This window comes from Aplysia californica, unplaced genomic scaffold (genome assembly GCF_000002075.1).
Source record: "Aplysia californica isolate F4 #8 unplaced genomic scaffold, AplCal3.0 scaffold01081, whole genome shotgun sequence".
Lineage (NCBI taxonomy): Eukaryota > Metazoa > Mollusca > Gastropoda > Aplysiida > Aplysiidae > Aplysia > Aplysia californica.
This window is the reverse complement of record NW_004798351.1, coordinates 180,106-184,992: the sequence shown is the minus strand read 5'-3', so window position 1 is coordinate 184,992 and position 4,887 is coordinate 180,106.

Here is a 4,887-nt window from a genome sequence, read left to right as displayed (position 1 = left end):
AGAGAGAGAGAGAGAGAGAGAGAGAGAGAGAGAGAGAGAGAGAGAGAGAGACGGAGACGGATAGGGAGAGGGAGAGGGAAAGAAACAAAGAGAGAAAGAGAAATAGACAAAAAAGAGGGAGAATAACCAGGGAGGGAGAGATTTGTGACGTGCGAAGCATTCCAGCCAAGCTTGCGTCGTCCTTTTGTGATATTATTATTATGTTACTCAGTTATCAAAATGATGTCATCAGTAAACATAATATTTGAGCGATTTCCTGTTCTCCGTTGACCCATAATCGAGACCCACCACCATCAACAACAACGTCATCAGACGGTGTTCCCCGTTTGTGACGTATGCTGGTCCACTTTTCGTTGAATGCACGAAAAGAACTCAAAACAGAGAGAGAGTGTGTGTGTGTGACCTCTTTTAGGTAGACAGTTTTTAAAAACGCTGACTAAGTTGCGGAGAAAAAAAATGAATAGGTCGATAAAACATCCGTTTATTGTAATGAACCACGGACTGGCAAGAAAATCCGAAGTCATGAATAATTCAGATGACCCAATTTTCCTTATTTTCTTGCCTTTCACCAGCTTGGACCATAGGGCACCAGTCAGTTTCTCCAGTCCTATTCCAATGCATAAAATGAGGACAAATGAATCTATGACTGCTCTTTGTCCCCAAGAATAACTTCACATATTTGTTTAAATGACCCCTACGAAAACTGGATAAGTCTTTACAGTGGTTCGTGATTATGTCTTGAATACGCTGTAACTTCTGTGAACTCTTTGTGTTATCTGAAAATACTCAAAATGTGACAAACCTGTCTCTGTATGAACTGGTCGCTTTTAAGGACAAGCGGGCTATCCCGAGCAATTCTATTTTGAGAAAATCGAAGGTAACGTTTTTACCCCTTGTTCAGTTTCTTTAAAAGGCAGGAGAGTTTTCTCTCTAACCAAACAAATATACTCACCAATAAAACCAAACTTCTCCTATTGGTAGGGCAATGCCAACTTTTGGTGTAGGTCAAAATTTGTAGAAACCCCCGAAATATTGGTTAGTCTGCTTGCCTTTAAATGCGGCCAACTGGTCTCTATAGTCATAACAGAAGCCACAAGCTACCTGCACAGCTTATTTCTTTTATTTCACTAAAGAAAAACCAACCTTCAAAGATGATGCACTGATCATGCCTTGTCCCACAAGGCTTTTTTGTTTGTTTGTTTTGATAAGAGTCTTACGGCACTTACGACACAATAAGGTCATATAAGTGCCGAAACACAGGTTTTGATGATGATGATAATGATAACGATGATGAGGAGGAGGAGGAGGAGGAGGAGGAGGAGGATTAGAGTAATTATAAGGATTCCCCTTAGTATTGTATTCAAACTATAAGTTAGCACAATACCAACTGAGCTTCAGTTAGAACATCAGCGCTATCCGTACACCCTGGGGTCATTTTGTACCCCCGGGGTTGTATTCTTCACATTTTAGAATACTTCTAGTAAGAAGATATCTTTGAAGCTTTCAGTTTTTCTTTTATTAAAAATCCTTTTGAGAGACTGCTATGCAAAGCGTACGGATCGGATTAACGAGTTAATTTCCTCTTTGGAAAGTAGTGGCACAGAGTTCCCCACGTCGTATGGGTACGATAGTAAAACACGACGTACGCATAGGGTTAAGTGGTGGCACAGAGTTCCCCACGTCGTTATGGATACGATCGTAAAACGCGACGTGAGTATGGACTCTCCATTGTTGCTTCGAACCGTACAAATCAGCACCATAAGTTCTTAAGAAACTATCAACAGAGCTAACAGTAACAGCGCGTCCTTCAGTGTGAGCCATGAGATCTGGGCCTAACATTACCACAGGTAAAGATCGACACTATAAAAAGCGGAGAGTTCTCCCCCTTGTTTGTCAAGCTCTGGCGTGTCACTTCCTGTCTCCAGTAATCGGACCCGCGGTATCGCCGAGCGGGGTACCGTCTGCAAACACCGGCTGCCAGGAACAATGTCTGACCTCGTCGTTGTTCCAAAAGGATACGAGGTTAAGTAGTAAAAAAAAACCACTCTTTAGAAGAAAAAAAAAACGATCTGCGTATAGATGGGCTTCCTGTGAAGGTTCTCCAGAACCGTTAGATCATAATTTTCTTGTCAGCTTTCATTCTTTTAATAAAGAGATTCTCTGGAGTATTTGCAAAGGAGGTACATAACAATTTCAGACGAAAGTTTATAAATGACAAATATACGAAAGCGACAGACAAATTTCATTGGACACACAATGCGGAAAGAAACATTGGAGAATATTGTAACAACAGGCAAGTTTGATGGAAAAAGAGGCAAAGGCAGACAGAGGGAAAAGATACTGGACCAGTTAACAACATGGCTGAGAACAGCAAGAACAACAGACACCATCGCTGTAACGCAAGACAGAGGGAAGTGGAGGTCCATGATCGCCCACGCAAGTCGGCAAGGCACCGGATGATGATGACATAACAAGATAGTTCACTCGGCCTAAAGAGTGTCAGCGGAAGTCCGCGCTTTCCTTCAGATGACGCTGCAGTCTTTGTTTTGAAGCTCTCTTTCGTTTCTCCAGAAGATGAATATGAGTAGCATAGTTTGCTCGTTTCACTATTATTATTTTTCACACAAGTAGGGTAGATCTAACTCTAATCGCAGAGTACGCGGTTTTTCGAAGAACGCGCCCCCGAATTTTGAGGGCACGTTTTTAATTGGCTCAAAGAGAGGAGTGAATTATCTTGTTATGTACCATCTTTGGTATTTATTTGGGGGAAGGGGAGGGGGGGGGTATTCGAACACAGAAGCACCGATGCACGTACGTGCTCACATCACTTAGGGTTGGAGATTATTATAATTCCTCCGTATTTTCACCGCTTCAGTGCCTGGTCTGAGACAGTCTTGAGCTTTTTTGTCGTGTCGCAGATCAGGCCTGGCACTGCGATGATTAAGTAGACTACTTATCAAACGTTTGAACGACATTTTTCGTCTAAGCAAAAAGTAATTGTCGAGCTTAATAAATCAACTGTCGGACAACTTACATGCTTAAGCAGAGTTTCTGGGTTTTTTGTATTCTTTTTTTTTAATGTTATACTCTGTTGTATGCTTACGAATGTCTAAATGCTGGTTTGGTGAGTTTTTTTCCTAACGAAAAATCTTGAGAAAATTTGCCAGTTCAGTTTCAAGTTAGCAATTTGTTATTTCACTACGCGTTCACTGAGATTGCAAAAATCGGTAGATAAAACTATAAATATGCTGACTACTTGCTGTTGTTGGTTCTTACGGCGAAAATGGTATTTCGAGAACACTGTGAATTCACCACTAACTTCCATCCATGTTTCCAACTACTGTTGGCTATGTCCCAGAAAGTTTTTTTCATTTACTGCGTGATTACACTGTCATCATGAGTGAACTTTGCCCCCCTAGGCAAAAGATCGAGGGGAAAAGTTCTCTGTACATAGCACGACATGTGGGAACCAAACGACTGTCCATGTACACATGTAAAGGGTGCACAGCGGGGGTCTAGGAAATGAGAGATTATTCACTGCTAGCCTCCGCTGACAGGGAACTGCATGTCCTTTGAGGGAGAACTGTTTGAGGATATTATTGTAGGGGGACATTACAGCGGCTTCCTGGGTGTCGATTTTTTATCAGTTTAGTGCTGGTATATTTGACTAAATAGAAAAATAGATAAATAGAAAAGAGAGAAGTGGGGAAGGAAAGGGAGAATGGGGAGGAAGATGCAAAGGAGGAGGAAAGGAATCACTCTGGTGTGTATTATATGGTATAAACCCAAAGCTTACAATGTTTTCAGCATTCAGGGTAAATATAAATCTACGAATTTATCATTTTCATATGTATGGTATGGTATGGTCAGATATAGACTTGACTTCCATTTCAACACAGTTACGTGGGGGTTTCATTGTATGGCGCGCGAGTTCAGCTGGTTCGTGGCATCGTTCTGTTGATTAGAGTCGTAAGAAATCTACCAAGACTTAGCTAATGCAACTGATCTGTAATTATCGAACTCTACGTTTCGTGCTTATTTCATTCATTTCCACTCTGTTAGCTAGCTGTTCATTCGATGCAAATACGTTTCGTAGGAGCGGGGTTACAGGGAAGCTTCTGAGGCCGAAGTCGTGAATGGCAAAATTGGCTGCGCACAAAAGAGAAATAAATCTATCCTTCAGTATATTATTACGGGTTAGGCAGCTGAACTTCAGAACTTAATGTCCATTTCCGATCAGGTTAGTCCAGATGAGTGGAAAGCCTTTTGTGTTATCCAGCGCTGAAGGCTGAAGGTGAAATTTGACATTATACACCACAGTCTCCCATGGACACCGGAAAGGGAGCTAATCTGGAAAAAAATGAGAGCCACTCCAGTCCAGAAAGGTCAAGACTACACTTTTAGTACTCGCTGGTCACCCAGTTATGGTGATGATGACGACTATGATGAGGGACCTATGTTTAAAAATAGTGACGTTCGTGCCTTGATCAGCCTCGACAGCCATATCCCCTGCTGTTTTTTTTTTGTTTTTTTTTTTTGGGGGGGGGGGGTTGTTGTTTTTTTAAGAACTGGTTTGTTTATCATTCGACACACACCTGGCCCTGATTGGTCATAATGTACTTGTGCTTCCCCCTCGGCAAAGGGCGAAGACGTTTTTATCAAGTTTAGTCAAACCCTTTTTTTCTATTTTTATTCATTTGATTTTCTTGTCCTTGGCCTTTAGATAAGGAGACTGTTGGTGTTTGGATTTTCTTGTGTTAGTAAATTCTGTCTCTGTCTCTCCATCTCTCTCTCCATATCTCTCTCTCTCTCTCTCTCTCTCTCTGTCTCTCTGTCTCTCTCTCTGTCTCTCTCTCTCTATCTCTATCTCTCTCTCTCTATCTCTCT